Source organism: Podarcis raffonei, chromosome 18 (assembly GCF_027172205.1).
Source record: "Podarcis raffonei isolate rPodRaf1 chromosome 18, rPodRaf1.pri, whole genome shotgun sequence".
Classification (NCBI taxonomy): Eukaryota; Metazoa; Chordata; class Lepidosauria; order Squamata; family Lacertidae; genus Podarcis; species Podarcis raffonei.
In genome coordinates this window covers 10,256,891-10,270,350 of record NC_070619.1, presented here as the reverse complement: position 1 = coordinate 10,270,350, position 13,460 = coordinate 10,256,891, and positions in this window count along the sequence as shown.

The following is a 13,460-nucleotide window of genomic DNA, read 5'->3' as shown; positions in this document are numbered from 1 at the left end:
TGCCCCCTATTCTAGCTCTGAGACCCCTCTACCCTTTTCCTAGCTCTGTGCCCCCTCAACTCCTTTCCTACCTCTGAGGCCCCTCTACCCTTTTCCTAGCTCTGTGGCTCCTCTGCCCCCTATTCTAGCTCTGAGACCCCTCTACCCTTTTCCTACCTCTGTGGCCCCTCTGCCCCTTTCCTACCTCTGAGACCCCTCTACCCTTTTCCTAGCTCTGTGGCCCCTCTGCCCCTTTTCTACCTCTGAGACCCCTCTACCCTTTTCCTAGCTCTGTGGCCCCTCTGCCCCTTTTCTACCTCTGAGACCCCTCTACCCTTTTCCTAGCTCTGTGCCCCCTCAACTCCTTTCCTACCTCTGAGGCCCCTCTACCCTTTTCCTAGCTCTGTGGCCCCTCTGCCCCTTTCCTACCTCTGAGGCCCCTCTACGCTTTTCATAGCTCTGTGGCCCCTCTGCCCCCCAATTGTAGCTCTGAGACCCCTCTACCCTTTACATAGCTCTGTGGCTTCTCTGCCCCCTATTCTAGCTCTGAGGCCCCTCTATACTTTTCATAGCTCTGTGGCCCCTCTGCCCCCCAATTGTAGCTCTGAGACCCCTCTACCCCTTTACATAGCTCTGTGGCCCCTCTGCCCCCAATTGTAGCTCTGAGGCCCCTCTACCCCTTTTGATAGCTCTGTGGCCCCTCTGCCCCTTTCCTACCTCTGAGACCCCTCTACCCTTTTCATAGCTCTGTGGCTTCTCTGCCCCCTATTCTAGCTCTGAGACCCCTCTACCCCTTTTCATAGCTCTGTGGCTCCTCTGCCCCCTTTTCTACCTCTGAGACCCCTCTACCCTTTACATAGCTCTGTGGCCCCTCTGCCCCCAATTGTAGCTCTGAGACCCCTCTATCCTTTTCATAGCTCTGTGGCCTCTTTGCCCCTATTCTAGCTCTAAGACCCCTCTATACTTTTCATAGCTCTGTGGCCCCTCTGCCCCCCAATTGTAGCTCTGAGACCCCTCTACCCCTTTTCATAGCTCTGTGCCCCCTCAACTCCTTTCCTACCTCTGAGGCCCCTCTACCCTTTTCCTAGCTCTGTGGCCCCTCTGCCCCTTTCCTACCTCTGAGACCCCTCTACCCTTTTCCTAGCTCTGTGGCTTCTCTGCATCCTATTCTAGCTCTGAGACCCCTCTACGCTTTACATAGCTCTGTGGCCCCTCTGCCCCCAATTGTAGCTCTGAGGCCCCTCTACCCCTTTTGATAGCTCTGTGGCCCCTCTGCCCCTTTCCTACCTCTGAGACCCCTCTACCCTTTTCATAGCTCTGTGGCTTCTCTGCCCCCTATTCTAGCTCTGAGACCCCTCTACCCCTTTTCATAGCTCTGTGGCTCCTCTGCCCCCCAATTGTAGCTCTGAGACCCCTCTACCCCTTTTCATAGCTCTGTGGCTCCTCTGCCCCCTATTCTAGCTCTGAGACCCCTCTACCCTTTTCATAGCTCTGTGGCTCCTCTACCCCCTAGTCTAGCTCTGAGACCCCTCTACCCTTTTCATAGCTCTGTGGCTCCTCTGCCCCCTATTCTAGCTCTGAGACCCCTCTACCCCTTTTCCTAGCTCTGTGGCCCCTCTGCCCCTTTCCTACCTCTGAGACCCCTCTATCCCTTTTCATAGCTCTATGGCTTCTCTGCCCCCTATTCTAGCTCTGAGACCCCTCTATCCTTTTCATAGCTCTGTGGCCCCTGTGCCCCCCAATTGTAGCTCTGAGACCCCTCTACCCTTTTCATAGCTCTGTGGCTCCTCTGCCCCCTATTCTAGCTCTGAGACCCCTCTACCCTTTACATAGCTCTGTGGCTCCTCTGCCCCCTATTCTAGCTCTGAGACCCCTCTACCCTTTACATAGCTCTGTGGCCCCTCTGCCCCCAATTGTAGCTCTGAGACCCCTCTACCCTTTTCATAGCTCTGTGGCTTCTCTGCCCCATATTCTAGCTCTGAGACCCCTCTACCCCTTTTCATAGCTCTGTGGCTCCTCTGCCCCCTATTCTAGCTCTGAGACCCCTCTACCCTTTACATAGCTCTGTGGCCCCTCTGCCCCCAATTGTAGCTCTGAGACCCCTCTACCCTTTTCATAGCTCTGTGGCTTCTCTGCCCCATATTCTAGCTCTGAGACCCCTCTACCCCTTTTCATAGCTCTGTGGCTCCTCTGCCCCCCAATTGTAGCTCTGAGACCCCTCTACCCTTTTCATAGCTCTATGGCTCCTCTGCCCCATATTCTAGCTCTGACACCCCTCTATACTTTTCATAGCTCTGTGGGCTCTTTGCCCCTATTCTAGCTCTGAGACCCCTCTACCCTTTTCATAGCTCTATGGCTCCTCTGCCCCATATTCTAGCTCTGACACCCCTCTATACTTTTCATAGCTCTGTGGCCTCTTTGCCCCTATTCGAGCTCTAAGACCCCTCTATACTTTTCATAGCTCTGTGGCCCCTCTGCCCCCCAATTATAGCTCTGAGACCCCTCTACCCTTTTCATAGCTCTGTGGCCCCTCTGCCCCTTTCCTACCTCTGAGACCCCTCTACCCTTTTCATAGCTCTGTGGCTTCTCTGCCCCATATTCTAGCTCTGAGACCCCTCTATACTTTCCATAGCTCTGTGGCTTCTCTGCCCCCTATTCTAGCTCTGAGACCCCTCTATCCTTTTCATAGCTCTATGGCTCCTCTGCCCCCTATTCTACCTCTGAGACCCCTCTACCCCTTTTCATAGCTCTGTGGCTCCTCTGCCCCCCAATTGTAGCTCTGAGACCCCTCTACCCCTTTTCATAGCTCTGTGGCTCCTCTGCCCCCTATTCTAGCTCTGAGACCCCTCTACCCTTTTCATAGCTCTGTGGCTCCTCTGCCCCCTAGTCTAGCTCTGAGACCCCTCTACCCTTTACATAGCTCTGTGGCTCCTCTGCCCCCTATTCTAGCTCTGAGACCCCTCTACCCCTTTTCCTAGCTCTGTGGCCCCTCTGCCCCTTTCCTACCTCTGAGACCCCTCTATACTTTTCATAGCTCTATGGCTTCTCTGCCCCCTATTCTAGCTCTGAGACCCCTCTATCCTTTTCATAGCTCTGTGGCCCCTCTGCCCCCCAATTGTAGCTCTGAGACCCCTCTACCCCTTTTCATAGCTCTGTGGCTCCTCTGCCCCCTATTCTAGCTCTGACATCCCTCTATACTTTTCATAGCTCTGTGGCCCCTCTGCCCCCAATTGTAGCTCTGAGACCCCTCTACCCCTTTTCATAGCTCTGTGACTCCTCTGCCCCCTAGTCTAGCTCTGAGACCCCTCTACCCTTTTCATAGCTCTGTGGCCTCTTTCCTACCTCTTAGACCCCTCTAACCTTTTCATAGCTCTGTGGCCACTTTGCTCCTTCCTAGCTCTGAAACCCCTCTATACTTTTCGTAGCTCTATGGCCACTTTGCCCCTATTTTAGCTCTCAGACCCCTCTACACTTTTCATAGCTCTGAGGGGTACAGGGACAACAGAGCTATGAAAAGTATAGAGGGGTCTTAGAGCTAGAATTGGGGCAAAGAGCCCACAGAGCTATGAAAAGTATAGAGGGATGTCAGAGCTAGAATAGGGGGCAGAGGAGCCACAGAGCTATGAAAAGTATAGAGGGGTCTCAGAGCTAGAATAGGGGCAAAGAGCCCACAGAGCTATGAAAAGTATAGAGGGGTGTCAGAGCTAGAATATGGGGCAGAGGAGCCATAGAGCTATGAAAAGGATAGAGGGGTCTCAGAGCTAGAATAGGGGGCAGAGGAGCCACAGAGCTATGAAAAGGGTAGAGGGGTCTCAGAGCTAGACTAGGGGGCAGAGGAGCCACAGAGCTATGAAAAGGGGTAGAGGGGTCTCAGAGCTACAATTGGGGGGCAGAGGGGCCACAGAGCTATGAAAAGTATAGAGGGATGTCAGAGCTAGAATAGGGGGCAGAGGAGCCACAGAGCTATGAAAAGGGGTAGAGGGGTCTCAGAGCTATAATTGGGGGGCAGAGGGGCCACAGAGCTATGAAAAGGGTAGAGGGGTCTCAGAGGTAGAATAGGGGGCAGAGGAGCCACAGAGCTATGAAAAGGGGTAGAGGGGTCTCAGAGCTACAATTGGGGGCAGAGGGGCCACAGAGCTATGAAAAGGATAGAGGGGTCTCAGAGCTAGAATAGGGGGCAGAGAAGCCATAGAGCTATGAAAAGTATAGAGGGGTCTCAGAGGTAGGAAAGGGGCAGAGGGGCCACAGAGCTAGGAAAAGGGGTAGAGGGGTCTCAGAGGTAGGAAAGGGGCAGAGGGGCCACAGAGCTATGAAAAGGGTAGAGGGGTCTCAGAGGTAGGAAAGGGGCAGAGGAGCCACAGAGCTATGTAAAGGGTAGAGGGGTTTCATTGTTAGCAAAGGGGCAGAGAGGCCACAGAGCTATGAAAAGGGTAGAGGGGTCTCAGAGCTGGAATAGGGGGGAGAGGAGCCACAGAGCTATGAAAAGGGGTAGAGGGGTCTCAGAGCTAGAATATGGGGCAGAGAAGCCACAGAGCTATGAAAAGTATAGAGGGATGTCAGAGCTAGAATAGGGGGCAGAGGAGCCACAGAGCTATGAAAAGGGTAGAGGGGTCTCAGAGCTAGAATAGGGGGCAGAGGAGCCACAGAGCTATGTAAAGGGTAGAGGGGTCTCAGAGCTAGAATAGGGGGCAGAGAAGCCACAGAGCTATGTAAAGGGTAGAGGGGTCTCAGAGCTAGAATAGGGGGCAGAGGAGCCACAGAGCTATGAAAAGGGGTAGAGGGGTCTCAGAACTACAATTGGGGGCAGAGGGGCCACAGAGCTATGTAAAGGGTAGAGGGGTCTCAGAGCTACAATTGGGGGCAGAGGGGCCACAGAGCTATGTAAAGGGTAGAGGGGTCTCAGAGGTAGAAATGGGGGCTGAGGAGCCACAGAGCTATGAAAAGGGGTAGAGGGGTCTCAGAGCTAGAATAGGGGGCAGAGGAGTCACAGAGCTATGAAAAGGGATAGAGGGGTCTCAGAGCTAGAATAGGGGGCAGAAGAGCCACAGAGCTATGAATAATAATAATAATAAATAATAAATTTTATTTATATCCCGCCCTCCCCAGCCGAAGCCGGGCTCAGGGCGGCTAACAACAATAAAACAATACAAAAGTACAACACAAACAACACTCTAAAATCATTCATTATAAAATTAATTAAATTCAAGCCACTGGCCACCATTGGGCCAGAGCTCCGCGAAGATTGCCGAGGGAGGGAGTCAGGCTGTGCCCTGGCCAAAGGCCTGGCGGAACAGCTCTGTCTTGCAGGCCCTGCGGAAAGATGTCAAGTCCCGCAGGGCCCTAGTCTCTTGTGACAGAGTGTTCCACCAGGTCGGAGCCACAGCCGAAAAAGCCCTGGCTCTAGTTGAGGCCAGCCTAACTTCTCTGTGGCCTGGGACCTTCAAGATGTTTTTATTTGAAGACCGTAAGTTTCTCTGTGGGGCATACCAGGAGAGGCGGTCCCGTAGGTACGAGGGTCCTAGGCCGTATAGGGCTTTAAAGGTTAAAACCAGCACCTTAAACCTGATCCTGTACTCCACCGGGAGCCAGTGCAGTTGATATAGCACCGGATGAATGTGATCTCGCAGCGAAGACCCCGTAAGGAGTCTCGCTGCAGCATTCTGCACCCGCTGGAGTTTCTGGGTCAGTCTTAAGGGCAGCCCCACGTAGAGCGAGTTACAATAATCCAGTCTGGAGGTGACCGTCGCGTGGATCACAGTGGCTAGGTCAGGGCGAGAGAGGTAAGGAGCCAACTGCTTAGCTTGGCGGAGATGGAAAAATGCCGCCTTTGTTATAGCTGCAATCTGCACCTCCATGGAAAGGGAGGTGTCGAAGATTACACCCAAACTCTTAACGGACGGTGCTGGCACTAACTGCGCCCCCACAAGAGATGGGAGTTGCCCCCCCAATCCCATATCGTCCCGTCCCAGCCACAGGACCTCTGTCTTCGAAGGATTTAGCTTCAACCGGCTCCCACGTAACCATCCAGCCACAGCTTCCAGACATCTGGTCAGTGTGTCTGGGGCCGAGTCAGGATGGCCATCCATCAACAGATAGAGTTGGGTGTCATCGGCATACTGATGGCAACCCAGCCCAAAACTCCGGACAAGCTGGGCGAGGGGGCGCATAAAGATGTTGAAAAGCATTGGGGAGAGTATCGCACCCTGAGGTACTCCACACACCAAGGAGTGGCGCGATGACAATTCCCCCCCAAGCGCCACCCTCTGTCCCCGACCAGAGAGAAACGAGCGCAGCCATTGAAGGACTGTGCCCTGGATCCCCACGTCGGCAAGGCGGTGGTCCAGAAGTTCGTGATCGACCATGTCGAAAGCTGCTGACAGATCTAGAAGAATCAGCAGCCCCGACCCGCCTCGATCCAGCTGTCTACGAAGATCATCTGTTAGGGCAACCAGAGCTGTCTCGGTCCCATGACCAGCGCGGAAGCCAGACTGGAATGGATCCAGAGCCGATGTTTCATCCAGAAACCCACCAAGATGTTCAGCAACTGCTCTCTCAATCACCTTACCCAGGAACGGAAGATTCGAAACCGGGCGGTAATTGGATAGATCTAAAGGATCTAATGATGTTTTCTTTAAGAGCGGGCGCACCACTGCCTCCTTCAGTTCCCCTGGGAATGTCCCCGTGCCAAGGGACAAATTGATGATATCCCCCAGGAGGGCCCGCACCTCGTCTGGACACGCTCTAATCAGCCAAGACGGGCACGGGTCAAGAGGACAGGTGGTGGGCTTTCCAGCTCGGAGGAGTCTGTCCACATCGGCTGGGGATATCCGGTCAAAGTGGTCCAATACTGGACCCGAGGACAGTCGAGGGGCCTCCAGTTCCTTTATTGTATCCAAATTGGCAGGGAGGTCATGGCGGAGCAACGAGACCTTCTCCGCAAAAAAGCTCGCAAATGCCTCATAGCCGTGTGTCAAATTGTTATTTAAATTTGGCTGTCCCTCAAGGGACGTTAAAGACCTGATTATACTAAATAATTGCGCCGGGCGAGAGCTAGCGGAGGCAATGGAGGCCGAGAAGTAAGACTTCTTAGCAGCCTTCACCGCCATCTCGTAGGTTTTCATAAAAGCCCAATAAGATGTTCTTGAGGCTCCGTCACGGGTAGAGGGGTCTCAGAGCTAGAATAGGGGGCAGAGAAGCCACAGAGCTATGAAAAGGGTAGAGGGGTCTCAGAGCTAGAATAGGGGGCAGAGGAGCCACAGAGCTATGAAAAGGGGTAGAGGGGTCTCAGAGCTAGAATATGGGGCAGAGAAGCCACAGAGCTATGAAAAGGGTAGAGGGGTCTCAGAGCTAGAATTGGGGGGCAGAGGAGCCACAGAGCTATGTAAAGGGTAGAGGGGTCTCAGAGCTAGAATAGGGGGCAGAGGAGCCACAGAGCTATGTAAAGGGTAGAGGGGTCTCAGAGCTAGAATAGGGGGCAGAGGAGCCACAGAGCTATGAAAAGGGGTAGAGGGGTCTCAGAGCTACAATTGGGGGCAGAGGGGCCACAGAGCTATGTAAAGGGTAGAGGGGTCTCAGAGGTAGAAAAGGGGGCAGAGGAGCCACAGAGCTATGTAAAGGGTAGAGGGGTCTCAGAGGTAGGAAAGGGGCAGAGGGGCCACAGAGCTCTACCCTTTTCCTACTCCTGAGACCCCTCTACCCTTTCCTACCTCTATCCTCCCTTACAAGCCTTTCCCTATCCAGAACCCCTCACTATTCCTTCTACGTGCGTGTGTCCCTCTTCCCTTTTTCTATCTCCTTCTCCCTTCCCTCGCAGCGAGAAGCCAAGTTCCAGGGAACCAGGCAGAGGGCCTTCTTGGTGGTGGCGCCCTCCCTGTGGAACGCCCTCCCACCAGATGTCAAAGAGAACAACAACTACCAGACTTTTAGAAGACATGGGCTGTATGGTTGTAGAAGTTGTTGTTGTTGCTGTTTTGGAAACACGTTGTGCAGTTGCTTTTTGTTCCGTTGCAGAACTGGATCAGGCCAAAGGGAGCCCAGCACCCTGGCCAAATACCCCTAAGAACCTTGGAGTGCAGATAGACTGCAACTGTATCTGGAGGTTCCGTAAGACCAAGGGGGAAAACCCTGGCTTGCCGCATCAGGCCTAAGCACTCCCACCCCGTCTAGCATCCACCTCTCAGGGTGCCCGTTACGAAAAACCCGCAGGCAGGATCCGAGCGCAAGAATCCGCAGAACCAAGGCCAACGGGTGCATTCTTCCTAACCCTCTGCATTAGGTCATTTCCACATCCCGGTTTCCCAAGAAAGCTTCGGTGCCAGATGTTTCGAAAGCAGCCAAGCCTTTTGGAGACAGAGGGAGGGGATTTGCAGATGCAATAAAAGATAGCTTGCCTTTGCCGCGCGAGTGTGTGTCTCATCAAATCCTCGAGTTCAGACCAAACTCTGGGAGGGCGGTTTTGTTATGTCTGCCTGCAGGCGGGAGTTTCCAGTGAAATGCAGGAGACAAAATGCAAAATTCTACACCCTACCAAACACACAGCAGCAGCAGCAGAGAGAGAAAAACCGCAGCCGATTAAATTTCTGCTATGGCTAAGTTGGACCAAAATCCCTCCTGACCCAGTTTTGAAAACAAGGCCCATTCCCTCCCGATTTTGACGAATCTTTCAAGGGAGCAGACTGGGTGCTGACTCTGCGGGAAGAGTAAGAGTCCCTTAGCGTATGGTGTTGTTTTTTGAAGCTGAGTAGCTGAGGCTCCAAGACATCACCTTGCCAACAAAGGTCCGTATAGTTAAAGCCATGGTTTTCCCAGTACAGTGGTAGCTCGGGTTAAGTACTTAATTCGTTCTGGAGGTCCGTTCTTAACCTGAAACTGTACTTAACCTGAAGCACCACTTTAGCTAATGGGGCCTCCCGCTGCCGCCACTGCACGATTTCTGTTCTCATCCTGAAGCAAAGTTCTTCACCTGAAGCACTATTTCTGGGTTAGCGGAGTCTGTAACCTGAAGCGTATGTAGCCTGAAGTGTATATAACCCGAGGTACCACTGTAGTGATGTATGGAAGCGAGAGCTGCACCATAAAGAAGGCTGATGGCTGAAGAATGGATGCTTTTGAATTCTGGTGCTGCAGGAGACTCTTGAGAGTCCCATGGACTGCAAGAAGATCAAACCTCTCCATTCTGAAGGAAATCAGCCCTGAGTGCTCACTCGAAGGACAGATCCTGAAGCTGAGGCTCCAGGACTTTGGCCACCTCATGAGAAGAGAAGACTCCCTGGAAAAGACCCTGATGTTGGGAAAGATGGAGGGCACAAGGAGAAGGGGGCGACAGAGGATGAGATGGTTGGATAGTGTTCTCGAAGCCACAAACATGAGTCTGACCAAACTGCGGGAGGCAGTGGAAGACAGGAGGGCCTGGCATGCTCTGGTCCAGGGGGTCACGAAGAGGCGGACACGACTAAACAACTAGACAGCAACAACAACAGGGAGTCCCATCTACCCCCCATCTACTTCCCCCTTTGTTTTGACTGATATGGGGAGGCTTGGGAGTCACAGGGTTTCCCAGTTTTTAAAAAACTCTGCGCATTTATGTTTCACAGGGTGCGGAAGAAGGGCTTTGCACCTTGCCTGGCAGAGAAACCGCACTCCTTGCGCCCTTCCTGGGCAACTGCCACCTGCCCGCGACTCCCGGGCCTCCCGATCAGTCAAGAAAAGGGGACAGGAGATCTGTACCGCCGGACGTCCGCGGTTCCCCTGTGGCGGCGGCAGTGAGCAGCTCCTGAAGCCAGCCAGAGCCAACGGCGCTACCAGGCTGGCTGAGGCTGCCGCTGCCACGTTTCCCAGGGGCAGATTTGCAAATCTGGGGATATTCCAGGGACAGAATTTGTCCGGGGACAGTTTTGCAAATTCGGGGACTGTCCCTGGAAACCAGGGACGCCTGGTAACCCTACCTTAGCGGATCAGTTTGCGCAGGTACACAAAGAAACGTTCTGCAGAGTTTGAGACAGGATTTGGCAATGGAAGAAGGAGTTGGGGAACTCCCTCCCACACAGAGACAGAGGGATAATAATAATAATAATAATAATAATAATAATAATAATAATAATTTATTATCTATACCCCGCCCATCTGGCTGGGCTTCCCCAGCCACTCTGGGCGGCTTCCAAAAAAATATTAAAATTTAAATATAAAAATATTTAAATATAAAAATTTAAATATACCTTCCTGAAGAAACCAGAGGCCCTTGTCCTGGGCATGGTCGGCCAATTGGTGCCAAAGAAGGATAGAACTTTTTTAATGTATGCAACAACAGCAGCAAGAATTCTCATCGCGAAGTATTGGAAGACACAACATTTACCCACCCGGGAAGAATGGCAGATGAAGTTGATGGACTATATGGAACTGGCGGAAATGACTGGCAGAATCCGAGACCAGGGAGAAGAGTCGGTGGAAGAAGACTGGAAAAAGTTTGAAGACTATTTACAGAAATACTGTAAAATTAATGAATGTTAGAAAAAGGTGGAAATGAAGTTATATGGCTTTAGTAGAAATGTTATAAGGAACTAAGTATAATTAGATTATTAGAGTATTAAAGGAAAAATAAGGTTAGAATGTTAAGATAATTATAGGATAGAAAACAGAGGAAGATGGAAAGGAATTGCTGAAACAATTAATAGAAGTGGAATACAAAAAGGGAGGTTTGAGGAGCTCGCTGAAATAAGTGAATGAAAGATAAGATATTGAAATTGTTTGGTGTGTTTTAAATTGCCTTCATTTTGTTTTGTTAGTTTAATGTGTTAGTGTTATGTAGTGTTTTTATGTTATATTATGTAGTGTTTTTGTATTGTATTGTTTATTTTGTTTTGTTTAAATTGTTGGAAAAGTAATAAATATTATTTAAAAAAAACAAAAAAAATAAAAATACTGTAATACATCAAATACTGTAATACATGCCTGGTGTGCTCTGGTCCAGGGGGTCACGAAGAGTCGGACACGACTAAACGATTAAACAACAACAATACATTAAACATTAAAAGCTTCCCTAAGCCGGGCTGCCTTCAGATGTCTTCTAAAAGTCTGGTAGTTGTTGTTCTCTTTGACATCTGGTGGGAGGGCGTTCCACAGGGCGGGCGCCACCACCGAGAAGGCCCTCTGCCTGGTTCCCTGAAACTTGGCTTCTCGCAGTGAGGGAACCGCCAGAAGGCCCTCGGAGCTGGACCTCAGTGAACGATGGGGGTGGAGACACTCTTTCAGATATACTGGACAGAGGCCGTTTAGGATGCCTGCCAATTTGGGTGACCTGCTGCCAACACCTTCAGGGCTCTTGTCTATGACCTAGATCTCCTGATGGCTCTCAAAGCCCTTTCTCTTTCCAGGCATATTGGAAGCCAAGCGGTAAATCTGTGCCAAATGGAGACTCCAGGCCTCAGGGGCAGTCTACCTTGAAAACGCTGGCAGGTACACTGAGAGGCAGGAGAAGGAAGCAGGTCATTTTGAAAGCTTCCAACGAGGCCATCTGGCAGACAGGCCAGCCAGCCAGACTAGACTTTTGTGATCCAGGCAGGCTTTCTGCTCGCCCTTAGGAGATTTGACGTCCCTTAAAATCCCCTAAAGTCCTAGCATCAAGAGATTGAAAGCCCAGACCGAGAGAGAGAGAGAGAGAGAGGAGCAAACAGGCAGAATTTTGCAGGCTATAAAAGGAGAAAAGCAGAGTGTCGCATTCCAAGAGGGTTTGCGTAGGTTTTTCCTTTTCCAAAAAAATGACGCAGTTTCGCCGTCGCCGGGCGCGTCGAGTGGCGGCTTTCTCTCGGCTCGGGGATAAACAAAGATGCTCAAGGCGGTACAATGGATTAAGTCTGGGGCTCCCAAGCGATGGATCTGTAAATTTAATTTCTCCCTCTCCAGTTTCTAATTCTCCCCCTCTGCTCTCCCCATCCGTAATAATAATAATAATATATTATTTATACCCCACCCATGTGGCTGGGTTTCCCCAGCCACTCTGGGCGGCTTCCAACAGAATATTAAAATACAATAATTAATCAAATATTAAAAACTTCTATGCCTTCGGATGTCTTCTAAAAGTCAGGTAGTTGTTTATTTCCTTGACATCTGAAGGGAGGGTGCCACCACCGAGAAGGCCCTCTGCTTGGTTCCCTGTAACCTCACTTCTCGCAGGGAGGGAACCGCCAAAAGGCCCTCGGAGCTGGACCATCAGTTTGTGATTTGGGGAAGGGAGGACGTCCACACAGAAATTTGTATGCATTTCCACTTGTGATTCCACCCAACATTTCCCCTCCAACGTTATTCACGCTAACAGGAGATTTTGTGCGAATGTTTTCCTTCAAAACAACCTTCACAGATTGGAGAGCTGGGCCCAAGCTGGTAAAATGAATTTCAACAGGGGCAAATGTCAGGTTCCTCACTTAGACAGGAAGAACCAGATGCACAAATATAAGATGGGGAGTGGGATACCTGACTTACTAAGCAGGACATGTGAAAAGGATCTAGGAGTCTTAAAAGGTAAAGGTAAAGGGACCCCTGACCATTAGGTCCAGTCGTGGCCGACTCTGGGGTTGCAGCGCTCATCTCGCTTTATTGGCCGAGGGAGCCGGTGTACAGCTTCCAGGTCATGTGGCCAGCAGGACTAAGCCGCTTCTGGCAAACCAGAGCAGCGCACGGAAACGCCGTCTACCTTCCCGCCGGAGTGGTACCTATTTATCTACTTGCATGTTGACATGATTTCGAACTGCTGGGTGGGCAGGAGCAGGGACTGAGCAACGGGAGCTCACCCCGTCATTGCGGGGATTCGAACCGCCAACCTTCTGATTGGCAAGCCCTAGGCTCTGTGGTTTAACCCACAGCGCCACCCTAGGGGTCTGGGTGGACCACAAACTTGACTTGAGCCCACAGTGTGATGCAGCAGCAAAAAAAGCGAATGCTATTCTAGGCTGCATCCACAGAAGTCTAGTGTCCAGATCAAGGGAAGTCATAGTCCCAATTTATTCTGCCTGGGTCAGACCATGCCTGGAATAATGTGTCCAATTCTGGGCCCCACAATTTAAGAAGGATGTTGACAAGCTGGAATCTGTGCACAGGAGGGCGACTGAGATGGTCAAGAGTCTGGAAACCAAGCCTGATGAGGAACGCTTGAAGGAGCTGGGTATGTTTAGCCTGGAAAAGAGGAGACTGAGAGGAGATACGAGAGCCACCTTCAAATATCTCAAGGGCTGTCCCTTGGGAGATGCAGCAAGATTGTTTTCTCCTGCTCCGGAGGGCAGGACTCGAACCCGTGGCTTCAAGTACTGAGAAAGGAGATTCCGACTCAAAACATCGGGAAGAACTTTCTGGTGGCATTCGGCAGTGGAACGGACTCAAGGCAGTTTGCAGCTACGGTTTTATTTCCTTTCCTTTGTTTTTCTTTCACTGTCGAAGGTGTTGGATGAGATTCCTTCCCTCGCACATTTTCCCTCTACGACAATCCTGCGAGG